The 19,652-nt window shown below is 35.4% G+C and overlaps 2 long non-coding RNA genes across 2 annotated transcripts in view; one reads left to right on the top strand and one right to left on the bottom strand.

Moving 5' to 3' along the window:
- Positions 1-16,188, bottom strand: part of LOC119876852 — a 49,880-nt gene extending 33,692 nt beyond the window's left edge. Inside the window, exons 1-2 of the long non-coding RNA XR_005367478.1 lie at positions 16,113-16,188; positions 11,844-11,911 (exon numbers count right to left, since the gene is read on the bottom strand). This is a non-coding gene — a long non-coding RNA (uncharacterized LOC119876852). The remainder of the gene's footprint in view (positions 1-11,843; positions 11,912-16,112) is intronic.
- LOC111098184 overlaps positions 1-19,652 on the top strand; it is a 358,173-nt gene that overhangs the window by 195,128 nt on the left and 143,393 nt on the right. The gene's annotated exons all lie outside the window — the stretch shown is intronic.

Here is a 19,652-nt window from a genome sequence, read left to right as displayed (position 1 = left end):
GCTAGAGTGAACATGGAGGAACATATATCTTGTTGAGCTCGCGTTTTTTTCTTCTTTAATAAATGCTCAGAAGTGAAATTGCTGGGTCATATGCTAATTCTATTTTTAATAGTTTGAGGAGCCTCCATACTGTTTTCCATAGTGGCTGCACCAATTTACGTTGCCACCGGCAGTGCACAGTGGTTCTCTTTTCTCCATATCCTTGCCAACACTCGTTTCTTGTCTTTTTGATAACAGCTATTCTAATAAGTGTGAGATGATATCTCATTGTGGCTTTGATTTGCATTTCTCTGATGATTATTGATGTTGAGCATCTTTTCATGCACCTGTTGGCCATCTGTATATTGTCTTTGGAAAAATGTCTGTTCAGATCTGCAAATTATTTAATGGGATTATTTGGGGTTATTTTTTACTATTGACTTGGATGTTGTACTTGAGTTCTTTCTATGTTTTGGATATTAGCCTCTTATTAGATATGATTTGCAGATACTTTCTTCCATTCAGTAGATTGCCTTTCAATTTGTTGATGGTTTCCTTTGTTGTGCAGAAGCTTTTTAGTTTGATGTAGTCCCATTTGTTTATTTTCACATTTGTTGCTTTTTGCTTTGGTGTCAGATTTAAAAAATAAGCACCAAGACCTGTGTCAAGGAGCTTACCACCTATGTTTCTTTTATTTATTTATTTATTTATTTATTTTTTAAACAATTAAGACAGTTTTATTTATTAATTTTTAATAAATCTATTTTTTATTGGTGTTCAATTTGTCAACATATAGAATAACACCCAGTGCTCATCCCGTCAAGTGCACCCCTCAGTGCCCGTCACCCAGTCTCCCCCAGCCCCCGCCCACCTCCCCTTCCACCACCCCCGGTTTGTTTCCCAGAGTTAGGAGTCTTTCATGTTCTGTCTCCCTTTCTGATATTTCCCACTCATTTTTTCTCCTTTCCCCTTTATTCCCTTTCACTATTTTTTATATTCCCCAAATGAATGAGAGTATATAATGTATGTTTCTTTTAGGAGTTTTATGGTTTCAGGTCTTATATTTGTTTTTAATCCATCCTGAGTTAACTTTTGTGTATGGTATAGAGATCATGATTGAGTTTCATTCTTTTGCATGTAGATATCCAGTTTTGCCAACACCATTTATTAAAGAGATGATTTTTCCCATTGTATATTGTTGGCTTTTTTGTCACAAATTAATTGACCATTAATTGCAGGTTTATTTCTGGGCTATTTACTTTGTTCTGTTGATCTATGTCTTTTTTAAAAGCCAATATCATACTGTTTTAATTACTATGTCTTTGTAGTGTAGTTTGAAATCAGGGAGCATGATGCCTCTAGCTTTGTTCTTTTTTTCCTCATGATTGCTTTGGCTATTTGGGGTCTTTTGTGGTTCCACACAAATTTTGTAATTTGTAATTTATGTAAAAAATGCCCATTTTTGATAGGGATTGCAGTGAATCTGTACATTGCTTTGGGCAATATGACATTTTAATAATATCGATTCTTTTAAGCACAGAATATGTTTCCATTTATTTGTATCATTTTCAATTACTTTAATCAGTACCTTACAGCTTTTAGAGTCCAAGTCTTTTATCTCCTTGGTTAAATTAATTCCTAAGTATTTTATTATTTTTGATGCAATTATAAATGGGATTGTTTACTTGATTTCTCTTTCTGATGGTTGGCTTATTTGTGCTCTGCTTTTGTGTGCTTCAGAGCACTAGTATCTCTTAGAAGTGAGCTCATCTTGTGCCCTAGAAGGTGCTGCTGTCCAGGGGACACCTTTTGACTGGTTGGTGTTGGAGGCTAGACGAGCTTGTGTTCATGGTGCCATCAGACTGTAATAATTGGTATCACTCAGAAAGGAGCTCATACCCCTATCTGGCACCCCAACTTTTGTGGCTGCTGCCAAGGACACCTCTACATTGCCTTTGTTGGCCAGAGGAGCTTATACCTTTGTGTCCCACAAAAGAAAGATTTATTAAACAGATATTACCCTAGGGCACAGCAAAAGCCAACTGACCCAGGAGCTTTCTGTGAAGGGAACCTATCAGATAATCATCATGGTTGCAGCCTGAAGTACAAATTGCTAATTAAATACACTTTGAGGGGCTGACTGTAATCCTTTCCTGAGACTTCAAGGGCAGATAGTATCTTCACCTCTCCTCTGCTGCATTACAGAGCACTAGTCTTTCCTAGAGGGGAACTCTATATGTGTCTGGTGTCCTGGATTTTTCATCTGGTGCTCTGATTTTTGCAGCTGCTCCTCAGGGGATGCCCTTTGATCTTCTGGCTCTGGTGACATAAAGGGCCTCAATTCCTGGGTTCCCCAGGACTGTGGCAGTTGGAGACAATTGTTGGTGGGCTTGTACCCCAATGGCACTGAAGAGACAACAGACTGAGGCCCATCTCCTCATGAGTAAAAGATTCTTTGCTTTTCCTAGTGCTTCGGCTTGAGGGGGGTTGGCTTCAGATTTGACACACATCTAGTGGCGTATGGAGGAACATATGCTCCTCAAGGAACATAGGCTGTAGATGACATCTTGGTGATCTCTCTGCTTTACTCCAGCTCACCAGTATCTCCCAGAGAAGAGCTTATACAGTTGTCTGGGGCCCCAATTTTTGCAACTGCCCAACAGGGGACATCACCAGATCATCTGGTTCTGGTGGCCAGCAGAGTTTATGCTTCAGGTCCCACAGGATTCTATATTTTGCATACTTTGGAAAGCTTCTGCCTAAGGGTCTGGCTTCCAATCAGCTTGATCCTAAGTATTGGGATCCTCCCCATAGAGACCCTGATAGGTCTTGGCACATCCTCAACTATTGAGAGCTATGAAAAATATGAAAATATGAAAAAAATAATAGGCTGCTGGGACATGAATAGAGTTTTGAGAGATAATAAAGAACTGGGACAGAGTCTTAAAAAAATGCTTATCTTCTAAAAGAAGCCACTCCCTCAAGACTGAGAGAGGTGTTTTTTTCATCTCTTATAAAAAAAACTTAGGGGCACAGTCAATTAAACATCTGACTCTTGATGTCAGCTCAGGTCATGATCTCAGGGTCATGAGATCGAGCCCCAAGTCAGGCTCCACGTTCAGCACAGAGTCTGCTTAAGTTTCTGGGTTCTGTGTCTGCCTCAGCCTCTGCCCCTCCCACCTCCTCATGCTTGCTCACAAGCTCTCTCTATATATAAAATAATTAAATAAATCTTAAAAAAAAAAAAATAAACCAGCAGAGACAGTCAAACAAATGAAGAAATCCAGGAATATGTTCCAAAAAAGAGCAAGATAAAAATCCAGGAATAAAAGCTTAGTTAATGGAGAGTTCAAAGTAAAGGTCAAAAATATGCTTACTGAACTGGAGAGAAGAATGGATTAACACAGTGAGAACTAGAAAGAAGAGATAGAAAACATAAAGTACCAAATATAAATCATGGAGTGAAGAATGGAATAATTGAACTGAAAAATTCATGACAATAATTCATTATCAGATTAGGTGAAGGAGAAAGGATCAGTGAAGTTGATGGTGAAGCTGTGGAACTCACCCAATCAAAGCAGCAGAAAGAAAAAAAGAATTAAAAAAATGAAGATAGCTTAAGGGACTTTAGGGAAAACATCAGATGGACTAACATTCACATGACAGGCCTCCCAGACAAGAGAGAGAGAAAAGGGGAGAAATATTATTTGAAGAAACAATGGCTAAAACCTGCTAACCTAGGGAAGGAAACATATATCCAGATCCAGGAAGCCCAGAGAGTTCCAAATATGATGAACCTAATGAACCTCACACCAAGACCGTTATAATTAAAATGTCAAAAGTTAAAGACAAGGAGAGAATCTTAAAAGCAGCAAGAAAAAATTGCCTGGGGACACCTGGGTGACTCAGCAGTTGAGCATCTACCTTTGGATCAGGGCATGATCCCGAGTCCTGGGATCGAGTCCCACATCAGGCTCCCAACAGGGAGCCTCCTTCTCCCTCTGCCTGTGTCTCTGCCTCTCTCTGTGTCTCTCATGAATAAACAAATAAAATCTTTAAAAAAGAAAAACAAGCAACCAGCTTGTTAGGTAGATGAGAACTCTCCCATAAGACTATCAGCAGATTTTTTAGTAGAAACTTTGTTCTCTGAAAGGGAGTAGCAGAACACATAGCAGAGTACATTCAAAGTGCTGAAAGAAAAACAGACGAGAAACAAGCAAAAAACTTCTGGCCAAAAACATTTTACTCAGCAATGTTATCATTCAGAATTGGAAGAAAGACAAAGAATTTTCCCCACAAGCAGAAGAACAACTTTTCCCTTCCAAACAAAGGGGGAAGGAAAAGAAAATTTGCCTGGAAGATGTTTGTTTGTTTATTTAAAAATACAGAATATCAAAAATAGGTACTTGCCTGCTCTGGGCAGCACAGGAATATGCTTTCTCTCTCTCTCATTTAGGAGGTTTATCAAGCTCTCTGATTTCATGCTTCCGTTTAGTCTGCAGGTAAGATGATTGTTTTGTCCTACTCGAAGTATCATGCCCCTCAGATATATTGATAGGATAAGAGATTAAAATCTGGGAGACTTTGGGGATATGTTGTCAAGCTCTGAAGAGCAAATCTGAGGCTCTTTAAATGCAGTAATAAATATCATGTGAAAAACAAGTCAATTTTCTTGATATCTACTAGCAATCAGAGAAGTATGCCTTTTTGGTGGATTTTGGTAGGTTCCCTGTGGAGTTTGGATGCAAAATATAACATGTTTGTGTGTATTTCTGGGACATTTTTACTAACTGACCTCAAAGTCTGCCTGTTTGCAGTTAGGCCCTTTCAAGAAGGCTTTACATGCTGTTCAGGTTGCATTTGCAATTCTGGTCTTTGGGTGGCTCAGTGGTTGAGCATCTGCCTTTGGCTCAGGTCATGATCCCAGGGGTTCTGGAATCGAGTCCCACATAGGGCTTCCTTCAGGGAGCCTGCTTCTCCCTCTGCCCTATGTCTCTGCCTCTCTCTTTGTCTCTCAGGAATTAATAGACAAAATCTTAAAAAAAAAAATTCCTGTCTTTGACTCTTAAGCAAGAATATCCAATCAGGTCGGGAAGCTATATGGGTTCCATAGTATATTTTTTTTTTGAAGGACAAATACAGGAGGAACCTGTAGGATTTAGGACACACATTTATATATTAGTAAATAACTTTTTTTTCTTTTGAGAAACTACTCTTAATTTACAGAAGGTTTCTATACAAATTGAATGCCTTATCATAAATGAGGCAAATGACATAAATCTAAAGTGTCTGTCATCTGATATGTGTTGCATTATTTTCTGAACCATAAGTGTCATATTTGAAGGATGTTTCATCCTCAAATGAAGGTTATTTTTACGTGTCTATGTAGCCCTGTCTCTAGCTTTCTATTTGATACTGGGGATTATCAGATACTAAAATCATCTTTTGATATATTTTTATGCGTTGATTTATTTTTAGTCTTTCACACTAGAAAGGAAGCTTCACGAAATCAAGAACTCTGTTTCATTTATTATTCTATAACTCATAACTAGAAAAATATTGGAACATAGGAATAGAATTTAAAATATATATATTTTTGAAGGACTCCATGAAAGGGGATTACCTAAAATTGATGTTCTGGATCTAGAGAGCTTGCATTCTCCCATTTTACTTTCTCTGTCAATCTCTCTTTCAAATCGCTATTACTCTTTTTTATACATTTATTTGGTAATACCTTCAAGAGTCATTCTGTTTTGGGACAACTGGGTGGCTTAGTTGGTTAAGCATCTGACTGTTGGTTTTGGATCAGGTCATGATCTCAGGATCCTGGGATGGGGCTCCATATGGGGCTCCATGCTCAGCGGGGAGTCTGCTTGAGGATTCTCTCTCCATCTTTCTCTGCCCCCCCGCCCACTCATGATCTCCTGCTCTTGCATGCACTCTCTCTCTCAAATAATAAGTATTTTTTTAAAAAGTCATTTTTTTTCTGCTAAATGTATTAATGGGAAGTGGGATTCTAGGAGATGATAATAGAAGAAACTGAATAATTCTTTCTCTAGAGGGAGTATTTCTGTCATCCTCTAAGCATCAAGTAAGAAAAAATAGATATAATACTTTACATAAATATTTTCACATTTCTCTCATCATTATGCAACTTATGCAATCTATCTAGAATTCCTGATATACTAATATTTTATAGTATAATTAATATTCAGTTTTAACGATTTCACCCTTTATGAAATTGCTTTAGGTTGCAATTACATGGCTTGTGTAGAGTAATTAATTAAGCAGCTGCTTTTGAATCCGTATCATATGATTTGACTCTATAACCTCTAATAATGATGATTCTATTACCAACCATGAAAAATCTTTTCTCTAGGCCTAATTTTGCCTTTATTGGAATTTACTCTAACCCTTCATTATTGTATTGTAGAATACTGTATGAAGAAACAGAAGATCAATTTTCGTTATATTTTTTAGTAATAATGATAAAGCCTTTCCACTTTTTAAAATTACATAGTCAAAGAGCCCTACACAGCATTTTTAGCAGAGAAAAAAATTATTCTGATAGAATATAATATCATATTCAAACAGCTCCTAGAATTTTCTTTCAGTGTATTCTGAAATACTGGCCTTATTACTTTTTTCAACCAGGGCATTCATATCCATCTAACAATATCTAAAATCAAATTGAGTTCACAGGGAGTCCTGTCGCATGTCTTCTGGTGCTTTTGTAGCCAGACCTGTAGTAAACTAGAATAATAGCATTAATAATGATATCAAATAGCACATTTTTGGTGAGCTCACAATGTACCAGATGCTGTGTTAGACATTTTACATTTATCATTTTATTATAATACCTACTATGAAATAGATATTAATATTATTTGTGTAATTTAGGGAAGTTTTGGAGCCTATGATCATCACATAGCTGACAAGTCATATAAATATTAAAAGCCAGGAGTGCCTCTGTGCTCTATAATTATGCCAACCCTTTATAGCCAGGATGAGACATAGGTGGCCAAGGATTCATTTGTTGTATAACCAAATCTGATTCTTAATTGTGGCCCTTGAAAATATCAATGACATAATAATTTTTGTTTAATGAAAGGAAACATTTAATGAAAAGAAACCTGTGCCTGGGCAACTCAGGTGTTAAGCACATAATAGTAATGACACTGTTGTTGGTTTTTGTTTAACAAAATGATTTGTACTTTGTCACTTATACATATGACAGGCTAAAATTTTCCATCATTCACTGAGTCTAGCTAAATCACTAAATTCATTCTAACAATTCTGTAGTACAGATTTGATCATTACTGTCATGATTAATCACAGTATATGTGGCATTTTTAAGAATACATGGAAAATGTTCCAGCGCACAGATTTCAGTACAATGTTTGGTATCTTTCAAATCTCTAGTTACTGCACTAGGGCAGTAGTTAGTACCTCCTAAGAACTGATGCCCTGACTTCATTTCAGGCATTCCTACAGCATGAGGGTGTTTGGAATAATTAGATGTGACCCAATCGATACTCAGAGGCTCCAGTGATTCTAATCAAAAGAACATTTTATCATTAAAAATACAAACATTGGAATGGTTAATTTTATATATTTCATTCCTGTCAAGCTTGGTCACCTCCAAAAAGTGAAACCTTTTTTTTTTTTTTTTTCCCCGTCTGCCTTCTTTCTCACTCCCACTGGGAAAGAAACACTCTTGGGGAAAAAATAATATAAATACACAGATCATTATATCTATATTTGGATGAGATTCTCCAATTATGTTTTTTTAGTCAGCTCTATTTCACATTATTCACATGCCATCTTCACTTTCACTGAGTACTCAGAAGACATCATATCCAGTCATTAAACCATACTACCGGGATCCCTGGGTGGCGCAGCGGTTTAGCGCCTGCCTTTGGCCCAGAGCGCGATCCTGGAGACCTGGGATCAAATCCCACGTCGGGCTCCCGGTGCATGGAGCCTGCTTCTCCCTCTGCCTATGTCTCTGCGCCCCTCTCTCTCTCTCTCTCTCTCTCTGTGTGACTATCATAAATAAATAAAAAAACTTTTAAAAAAAATAAAAACAATAAACCATACTACCTCATATCCTCAGTTTTTGGAAGAATATTTTCTTCCAAATATTTTCTACTTCCTTGCCTTGACCAAATTCTGGTGTTTCTGTGTGGGTACTGCTTCCCTGGGGCTGCTCAGTGTGTGGCCACTGGGTAGTAAATTCTTGGATGTAGATAGCGTTCTCAGACTACCTCATCGTTGCTTCCAACCCTTTGTCTTATTTACCATTCATTGTACTACTTGACTACTGACGTCTACCTCCTGGTCATTGACCTACATTTTGAAGACTTTAATATGTGACTTATCATCTTTTTGCATATAAATTCCAAGCTTTAGCTCATATGAACATACCTTCTTCCACCTATCCCTCACAATTTCTTGACATTCCCACTGTGAACTTTGTTCTTATAAGACCTAAGTAGTAATGCTCCACACACATTCCTTACAGTGAAGATAAATGCAGATAATGTTCTTCTCATAACGTTTTTTATAAAGAGCTCTATTAGAAAGTCAAACAAATGAAAGGGAAAAAACTCCCAAATATCTGGCTTGAACTGAGAGATGAGGGAAAAGAGAGAGATTTTTATTTTTTTTAATTATTATTATTTTTTTAAAATTTTTTAAGAGAGAGATTTTTAAAAACAATCATTTTCCTAGCAGTTACTGCAAATTATTTTGTAATTTTAGGATTCCAGATAGTAATTATTAAGCCTCTAATGTATTAACATTTTCTATTTTACCAACACAATCACTTGGTCATACATGTATCTTGTTCATTGAAATGCTCTAATTTTGAAATCTTAAACTCTAACGCTATACCTGGTAATTGGCATCATATTTTTTCATCCTCTTACTCATGGATTCCTAGTTCACCATATTTCCAAAGGCATTTTGACATTCAGTCTTTTTAGCTTGTTTTAACCACTTGTTATTTGAGTGTTCTTGGGCTGCTTACTTAATTCTTTGTGTTTGAGTTATTTCATTTGTAAAATGAGTTAATAATGACACCAGCTTTATGATTAAATAAGAACAATAAGAACAGTTTCTGGCACACAAAGATTACAAATTAATTCTTAGCTATTCACATTAATTATACTATTCATATCATCATTATTATTCTATTATTCTTCATCAATTCTTGAAATTAGTTCTTTCCTCATTTTTAAGCCTTCTTTAACTAAGATTCTTCAGTGTTTACATCCTTTCTTCCTTGTAGGTTCAACTGCTCTGTTCACTTTGCCTTTTCCTGGAGCCATGTAGCCCAAGGCTAGTAATAAATTAATCTCATAATCACATTCTCTGTTTGTTTTTTTAAGCCTGTAAAAATATCTTTATTACAAGTCTTGTTAAATACTTCACTATGTGAATTATGGAATGTCTTCCATTCAATGGAAGACAACTGTGCTGAATGCAGTTTGCCAGTGGCCTGTTACAAATATCTTCATTATACGTCATTTAAATAGTTTACTACACGCACTATGAAATGGATATTTCTTCTGTTCACTGAGAAAATACTGTGCTAAACCCAGGGTGCAAAAACTTCCTAGAATCATCTTTATTTCACAAATCTTTTTTAAAAAATCTGTTCCACCTGTTTTTTTTTTTTGGGGGGGGGGCATTTTAGAAAAAGATCACTGGAAGAATAAGTTTGTACACTTTCTCTGAATTTATTTTATATTTGAGGTATAATTGACATATAACACCAGTTTCAGGTGTACAACATATTGATTCAATGTTTGTATGTATTGTGAAATAATCACCACAGTTAAGTCTAGTTACCATCTGATGTTCTCTGTTTCTGTACCCACACTCCTGAGTGCTACTGAAGAAAAATCACAACCAAAAATTGCTAAGAGCCATTAGAAATTCATGGTTCCCATTATCAGCTGCCAGTTCAATACTTTTTTGGCAATTCTATTATAGGTCAATAGTCAGCACCTTCAATATTCCCTTTGGTGGCTATTAAAAAGTTTCACTGAGCTCCTAAGGTCCCCTTTACCTTTAAACACCCCTCTCCCCCATTATCCATGGCAGATCTTGTTTGTTTGTTTGTTTGTTTGTTTGTTTTTCTTTCTTTTTTATCTTATTTATTTATTGATGAGAGACACACACAGAGAGAGAGGCAGAGACTTAGGCAGAGGGAGAAGCAGGCTCCACACGGGGAGCCTGATGCTGGACTCGATCCCAGGACCCTGGCATCACGACCTGAGCCAAAGGCAGATGCTCAACCACAGAGCCACCCAGGTGCCCAATGATCTTGTTTCTTACTTCAAAATTTAATATAAAAACAAATAGATGTGAGCTTCCTGCATTTCCTAACATCTCTCATTATAAATTTATCTACACTCATCTCATGGATATTTCCTGCTTTCCCTAAGATGGAGGAGTATTTGCCCCTCCACTAGTGAAATCTAAGCCATCCACCTGACTTTATTTTATCTTAGCTGTTCCTGTGTCTTCTAGGGAGCTACTTTATCACTCATGTTTGATTCTTAGTCTCAAAAACCCAGACCCCAATGTGTTACATTAAGAGGAAAAGGAAAGAAAAACCATGTAACTATTTCTCCTTCAGAGGCTTCTCCTTACTGCTAGAGCCAGACTCTCAGCCAGTAAAGTCTGTGCTCATTGTCCTCATTTTCACAGGCTTGTCCTGAATTTCATTTTCTTATCATTTTGGTTTCTACCGTCCATCCGCTAAATCTACTTTGCTAAATGAGCTTACTGAAGCAGTATTTATAATGATCACTAACCTGCGATAAGCATCATGCGAGCTATGTATCTGCATCTACAACGTCTACATCTATCATTCCTTCCAGAAGTGACTCAAATTCATTTTAGGAGACAAAAAAGACAGTGGATAGAGCTAATGTACAGATGGCTCAATTCTCCAGCCTCTTTTTCACTGCACAGAAGCTCGAGGGTACCCACAAATGGTATAATGTTCTTGTTTCGATCAACTGTGGTTCGTGGGATTTCTGATGCTGCTTTAGTAGCAGTTCTTTTTTTCAGATTATAGGAATAATTTTCAAAATTGTATACATTAAGGGAACTTTCTATAGTATGGTCCCTTTGGTCTATTCATTGCACATCATTATAAAACACTGTGATAAAATAGAATGGCTGTCAGGCTGGTCCACTGGGCTCATGGGCTCTGCAGAGCCCTGCTAACTGCCACTGTGGCAGGGAAGGGCCAGAGGTAGAGAGAGTGAAGCTGTGTGAGTATCTTTTCTATAAACCCCAGAAGCATCACCTTCAACCAGAGCTGTTCCATCATAAAATGGAATACATTTAGCTTCTCTTTAAACTTTGTTCAAAGAATGTTTCCATGGCCAAATCTAATGAATTGCACAGAAACTTTGGCATCAGACACACCTGGGATTTAGCTTTAGGTCTCCTACTTTCTCGCAGCCTCCTCCAAATTAGTTTTTGTCCTATATTTATCCATAAGACAGGGCTGTGATTCCAAATGTCAAGGCTGTAAGACAAAGGCCTAATACATACAAATGATAACAATGATTACTTTTACTTATAAACCGATGAGATGGATAACATTATCTTCATTGTATAAATAAAGAAACCATGGCTTTAAGATAATATATAAATGCTGAAGATGACTCAGCTGGTCATGAATAGACTGAAGAGATTCTGATCTGATTCAAAAGTCCATACTCTGAAACAAGATGGTACTTTACATAACACAGAAAGTGCCAAGCCAATAGTAAGTAATAAGAAGGATCTTAACAGAATTTCTGTCACATAATACATTTGTAATTAAGTTTCTTCCTTACATTTTTAAGCTGGGTTAAACTTCAGAGATTTTTGATAGTTGTGCTTTTGCTTGAAGTTTAAAATACATCTGTAATGGAGACAAAGTCAATACTGACATCTCTGTTTTTCAGGTAAACATACAGAAATTCATATGATTAAAAGGAGTAACTTGAACATGATTAGTAAGTGGCACCATTATTTGTGTATTTGCATTTTCTCTATATTGAAGTGATTTATGAAAGACAAATTTTATATTCCACTCAGGACACAGAAGAGCAATATTATAAAATAGTTCAAAACATTCTTATTTAATACCACTTAGTAATAGTATTAACCTGAGAAAGTCCTACTCCATCTTTTCATTTTCCTTTAGCTTTTAAAAACATTTTCTTTAAAAATAGTTCCATAAAAGAAAGAATGAAACATATAGAGTATATTTCTGTCTCTAAACTGGAATGTTAGTTCTTTAAAAGAAAAAGTTGAGGGGGATCCCTGGGTGGCTTAGCAGTTGGGAGCCTGCCTTCGGCCCGAGGTGTGATCCTGGAGACCCGGGATCAAGTCCCACGTCAGGCTCCCTGCATGTAGCCTGCTTCTCCCTCTGCCTGTGTCTCTGCCTCTCTCTCTCTGTGTCTCTCTGTGTCATGAATAAATAAATAAAATCTTTAAAAGAAAAAAAAGAAAAAAATTGAGATTGAACACTGATTTTCTGTGAAAGTTTAAGACTCTAATAGATGAAACTGCCCTTTATTGTCTGTGGCTATATATGCTTCAGATAGTTTCTTTCTTACATAATTCATGTTTACTATTGAGATCCCTCAGTAGGCTAACAAACAATTTGGTTTCTCAGTATATACTGTGTAGTGGCTTCTGTACATTTGGTGACTAATGACAATAAAAATACTAACCTGTTTTTAAGGCATAAATTGTCACTCAAATGTTCACAAGTGAAATTTTGAAATATGACAAAAGAAATCAAAAGGAAAGCTACCTAATGTAACAGATACACTTATTAAAATAAGGAAAGTTTTCTAACATTAGATATTACATAATTGATTCCCTAGTCCCGATTTGCAATAGGAAATAGTTTTATATTGAGCTTTTCGGTAATATGCTTTACTTGTTCATTGACAAAATATCAAACTGATTAAAAAGAGTAGAACTTCTGCAGAGACTACATTGAACTGTGGATTCCTTTGTTGTGTGAAAATTTAGGCTGGTGGTAATAATGTCCATCATATTGATATGTACTACAAACAGATGGTTTGGTGGTTATCAAACATATCTGCTTTGTTTTGGCATTCTGTCTCCTTCAAGAGCTATTTATTGACTCATATATTCAACTACTATAAACATAATGCCTTATTTAGAAAATGTATTATGACAGAATAAAAATAAGAGCACTAGTCAAAGACATAGCTTGCAAGAGCTTGATCATATAATTCAGCATATAAACACATTGACATGTCTATATTAAATAAGGAAAAGTTAGGTAATCTCATTTTATTTATTATATTGTAAATTATATAAATAGATTTAATCAGGTGTCCTTAAGTTTTCAAGCAATATATAAATTATAGGGCACCTACCATGACATTTCATTCTCACACATATCTATATGATGTCTCTTTCATCCTATGGTGATTCACAAGGGAAAATGTTTTAGAGATCACTTTAATGTCATGAAGGAGCTTTGTTATATTTTGAAGTTAACAGTGTTATTTTAGTTTTTCTTTCTTTCTTTCTTTCTTTCTTTCTTTCTTTCTTTCTTTCTTTCTTTCTTTTTTAATTTTTTGGTGTTTCATATTAAAAGCTTTAGCCATTCTTATATATGCAGGAATGCATGACAAGAGAGAGATTTTTAGCTGAGACATTTGTAAGCCTTGTAGGTAAAAACCCAGAATGTTTTGGTTTGTTCCCTTGAATGCTCCATGAGAGTCCAATGGTGAGAGAGAAGTTGGGCCATGGCATCCTGGAATCAACAGTGAATGAGATTTAGGGACAACAGTACACCAGCCCCAGCCAAAAGAGGTTCTTCCAACCTAAAGGTTCTATACAAATAAAATTTTGTACTGTCCTCTTAATGATAGATTAATTTCTACTTACTAACAAGTAGTTCTGTGAGGATATAATTCCATCTGCATGAATTATGACATTTCTGCCATTTAACTATCACCTCTGCTTTTTCAGTCATTAGGGAAGAAAGTAATTAATAACAGCTGTTATAAATAGTTCATATCTACTCTTTGGTTTGTCAAGATTTTTGTTTGTTTTAAGTTCTGGAAAAGTAGCAAATACAGAGTATCTCATTTCTTCTGCTACAATTTCACCTTAAAGATGCCTCACAGCCTGCTTTGTGTACTGTATTTGATAGAGTAGTGTTTTTCACATTGAAGCTTACACAAATAGTTGTGTTTCCTGAAAAGTCTGTCCGTGTCAAACATTTATCAACTTAAAAGAGAGTTAAGTAATGGCATATCCATGTGACATATATGAAATATGATTATGATAATCAATTATGTAGCATTAACTCTATATATTTATTACTTTTGCCATTCCACATCTCAAAACAATCTCCTTAAACATTAAAAAAAATAACTATTTAAATTTAAACTTCCAAAGAAGTGGCCAAAAATAATATAGAACTCTTGTATACTTTTCATCAGTGGCACAAGAAATTAGATGCTCAGGGGACGCCCGGGTGGCTCTGTGGTTAAGCGTCTGCCTTTGGTTTAGGTCATGATCCTGGAGTCCCCGGATCGAGTCCTGCATCGGGCTTCCTGCATGGAGCCTGCTTCTCTCTCTGGCTGTGTCTCTGCCTCTCTCTCTGTGTATCTCTCATGAATAAATAAATAAAATCTTAAAAAAAAGAAATTAGAATCTCAGTAAACATACTAAAATGGAAAATAAAAATCAGTTAATACAATGAAATATGTTTTGTTAATGTATTTTCAGGTCATTTCCTTGGACTCCATTTGTGTGTAACATTGCTTTGTGTAATTTATCTCTAAATTACAGAGGTTGATCAGTGTTTTCCAAGTTAATGATTGAAATATAAAACTAATTTGAAAACGGTTACAAAAAATCTGTAGGTAAGAAGAACTTTATAGATGCTTATAGTAAACACATTGTCATGTTGATGTGTAATGTGAATTCTTCAGGCAAGGAGAAATACAGTAAACACTCTCAGTGTTCCTCCAATGCACTATAAGATTTGCTTACATTTTGGTGTCTGTCAGCTTGACTTCTGGTGGTCAACATTTACATCAGGGTCAGAATGTCACCCTGGGTTACCAGATTATGCTTTGTCCATCAGCACACCTGGTTAGAATTGGCTAGAATTTAACGTTTCTTTGGAGGCAACTCTATGTAGACATAGCTGACGTGGCTTATTATTTTGAAAAAGCTGTTAAAGATGAATCCTTGTTCCATTCCAGTAAAATGGACCTGAGAGTAGATGGGGAACAATTGGATCTGGATCCTGGTCGAACTGCAATTTACTATGTTGATGAAAAACCACCTGAATTTTCAATGCAGGGTCTATAAGTTGGTGTTATCACTGTCATTGTGGTTGTGACACTAGCAGTTACTGCTGGAGTTGTTGTGCTGGTTATTTCCAGAAAGAACAGAATGGGAAAGTATGAGAAGGCTGAGATAAAGGATATAGGTGAGATGCATAGGGAACTCAATGCATAATGACTAGAATTTGAGGAGTAGCTACAAAACAGAAAATTATATTACAAATGTATGAGCATGGGGACAAAGAGATCTTTGAGGTCTATTATTTTGTTAGTTAACATCTTCTCTTTGTAATAGTGAAACCTGTACTCTGTATATGAGTAGCTTCAAATTGACTTTACCAATCTTAAAATTTGACCACAGTGTCCTATTTTGCAGATCTGATATAAACCCCAGAACTTGGACTGCATAGTTAAAATTATTTATGAGGTGTGTGCCTTAAATAGGCTTCCACAGTAGAGTTTGAATGACTACTGCCTCATCCATTTGTGATTGAGAGCTGCCTTTCTATTTACTTTGTGTCTTGTACATATAAACATATTTTTGCAACCTGTGAAATAAAACATTTTAAAACTGAAAAAAAATTATTATTGGCTGATAAATCTAAAGTTGTACTTACTCCAGTTCCCTTGCCCCTATATAATTTTGAAGCATGCATTTTATACCATTTCCAAGATTTTTCTCTGAGACTTTAAGCTTTAGTCACTCACTGCAATAGCGGTTTTAATGCTCCCCTTGTTGGCCTGTACTTTCTTTATCACTGACTATCTTACCTTTTTCATTGTTTCTCTGCACCCCATAGTCATGACATGTGCTTAATCCTTCTCTCAGGGTCTTCTGTCTGGGGGAATCAGTTAAGATAATACAGAACAGTAATAATTATTTAAAAATATATGTTACAGTCCCATGACATTTTGTCCTGGGTTAAAACAGTTGACTTTCTGGATTTTGGTGTGATATGCACTTTTCCAAGCAATGGATATTTCTGTGAGAATTCTCTTTCACTTATCTGAGTCCATTCTTTTTGAAATTCTCTGATAAAATTATGAAATATCAAATCCAGTGAGTTACAGCTGTTAATACTTTCTAATTTGGTAGAAGTCTACATACAGTAAGAAAAAGTTCTGATGAATATGAAATTGAAGTATAGTTTAAGTTATTTGTTACCTAACTAGAGATCCATTGGCGAGTTTATCAGCTAATGATATGAAATGATTATAGCTACTAACTTACAGTCATGTCATGTCCTATTTGTGTGAGATAAAAACTATGATAAATCTCTTTCTTTATAAAGTTACCTAAAATATTAATTTTGCCAATGAGCTTATGCTCATTAAATAGATGTCAAGTGCCAAAACTAGTGAGCAAAATAGATTAGGGTACTGGTGAAGTGCTTTTGACCATAATTGTCAAATAATGGAAACAACAGCTCTAGCTATTAGGAGTTTACAATCCTTCACATAGGAAAAGGGACTAGTTATCAGTTGTAATAGGAATTTTGAAAAGAGCATTTATGAGTAGTCTTTATTTAGCCCCTTGTCCAATCCTATAATTCCTATAATTCCTTTCCTTTTTGAGGGTTAATTTTGTTTGGAGAAGCAAACACATCTCGTGGGGAAGTTAATCACTAATATCAACGTCATTAGTGGTGTAGGAATTTCCCTTCCATTGTCACTCATGAGTATCTTTAAATGTATGTTTTCACTCCCTTCATATTCTCATTGCACATACTTTTCAGGGTACATACAAATGCCATGTTTGGTATAAAAGAAAGTATGAAGTGGTTATCTATCTTTCTGCCTATTTATCATCTCCATATATCCCTTTTTTGTCACCAATAAGTGAGAATTAGACTCTCTTTTTCAATATTAGCACACAAAAAATCTCCTTGGCTTCTCACAAACCCAAGGCCTTCAAAATGATTAATAAATAGATTAAAATCATGTAAAATAAATTTAAAAAATTCATACTCCCTGGGCCTTGTACAGTCATACTGTCAGCAGGCAGTATGGACTTAACAGCCATCTCATTATAGTGTATTCTTATGGATTGTCAAAAATAGGAAGAATGATTTTATGAAGAGTTTTTTTTTTCACATTCTTTATTTAACATTTTATCTTTGTAAACAGGATATATTCTTAGTAGTTGATAAATGAGTCACTGAGATTTTTAAAATTCTACTGTCACACTCTCCTGAACGGCTATTGCTTAATTTATGGTAACCTGCCATTCCTTATCTAACAGCTTTGCATTCAGTGTTTCACTTAATGGACTCCATTTAGCTCAGGAAATTTATGTTTCACATTATCATGGGCTTTGTTTCCCTGGTAAAACCAACATCAAATATCATAAAAGAGAGGGAGAAGAAACAAAATTCAAAGGCAAATGTACTTGCAGTCCTAAAAAAGATAACTTGTTTTATTTTTCATCCCATAATGAATAAAATGGCTAATATTGTCTTAACTTGGAGGTGACCTTACTATACTTTAAATAATGAAAGGAAATGATTTATGATGATGCATTTTATGCTATTACATTTGGACATGTATAAATGATGTGCAGAGTTTGTATAATGCATCAATTTACCTATGTTATCTGAAGGTACAGTACCTTTCTCTTTTTGGCCGAGTATGTACTTCTGTGTATAAAAATTATCTTAGCCATACTCAGAACAAAATGTCCTCAATTTCCATTATAATATAAATATAATCTGAAAGCATATATTCAATTTTATTAAGTAAAGCTTCTGATACATTGCTATGCTTCATATAAATATATAATAAACAAAAAGCAAGGATCTGTCTCAATGAGACATTTTCATAAATTGATTATCTACATGCTAATCTCATTTTTATATTCATATTATTTCATATTACTCATTTTTAGAAGTTCAATTCAAAATTTTACTTCAAGGATGTCTCCTCAATAAGTTTAAACAAAATGTTTTAAAAATCCAGATTATTTCTTATATGGCTAGAATTAATGATGATATACATCAGCATATATTATTGTGGCATATATTACACCTGGGTTTTATTTAATTAGACAGGATTTAATATGATATACAGACAGCTGGGAAATAGTCCATACCCATAAGAATCAGGTGGCTTTCCTGTGTTATGGTATAGGATAAAAGATAGTTTACCTAGGGACATTGAGAGACAGTGAGGATCACCAAGCCAGAAGAGGGAGTAAAAGGGTTAAATCTTTCTCACCACAAAAAAGTAATAGTAAGTGTGTGATGTGGGTGGAGGTTGTTAGTTAAAGCTGTGGTCAAATCATTGTGCAATATGTAACAATAAAAGTTGTATACTTTAAGCTTAAACAATGTTAATATGTCAATTATATCCCATTTAGGCTAGAAGAGAAAAGGAAAGAAAAAGAAAAACAAAGAATACTATAATGACTCAATATCTTTATTGCTGATAGTCAAGTAATGAAGGGCTAATTAAAGTCTACTTCCGTTCCAGCAAAATTGATGAGTTGGTAGATTAAGAAATTATGATAATTTTGAAAGCAGAGATCTTCTGTACATCTATGGATTTAGGTTTTACTGACTTACTTTAAGGATATGAATTTTTTTAAAGATTTTTATTTTTTTTATTTATGAGAGAGAGAGAGAGAGAGAGAGAGAGAGGGATTGGAGACACAGGCAGATGGAAAAGCAGGCTCCATGCAGGGAGCCTGATGTGGGACTGGATCCCTGGTCTCCAGGATCACACCCTGGGCTCTAGGCTGCGCTAAACCTCTGAGCCACCTGGGCTGCCCACGGATATGAAATTTAAGAGCTCTGAAAATGTGTTATTTCAGTTTTGGGACACAAATTTATTTTTTTTTCTCAGAAATCATTGTTTTGTTTACTTTCATGCTATGTTTGTTTACTTTCATGCTATCTGGATGATGTGTTGCATGTGTGACATTTTTGGTTGAAAGGAAATATTCAGACTTAGAAAAGTAGCAAATTTCATGTAATTGTGACTATTGTCACCTAGTTTTAAGTGTGAATATAATTAGTTTTAGTTTCTTAAGTTTCTTTAATCTCTTAAAACCTTAATTATTAAGGTCTGTTGGTTAAGTTACCCTGGAGAAATGATTACTTGGTTTTCCAATTAGATGAGTGTTAACATCCTTATCCATAGTATTGGTTAGCTGATTCTTGTTACGTGGAAAAAAAAAAGGACTTTATATCATTATCTGATTATTCAAATAAGAATGACAAAATTATGGGGTTCCTGGGTGGCTCAGTTGGTTAAGCCTCTGACCTAGGCTCAGGTCATGATCCCAGGGTCCTGGGATGGAGCCTCGCATCAGGC

This window comes from Canis lupus, chromosome 12 (genome assembly GCF_011100685.1).
Source record: "Canis lupus familiaris isolate Mischka breed German Shepherd chromosome 12, alternate assembly UU_Cfam_GSD_1.0, whole genome shotgun sequence".
In the NCBI taxonomy this organism is placed as follows: domain Eukaryota; kingdom Metazoa; phylum Chordata; class Mammalia; order Carnivora; family Canidae; genus Canis; species Canis lupus.
This window is presented reverse-complemented; position numbering and strand designations above follow the sequence as displayed.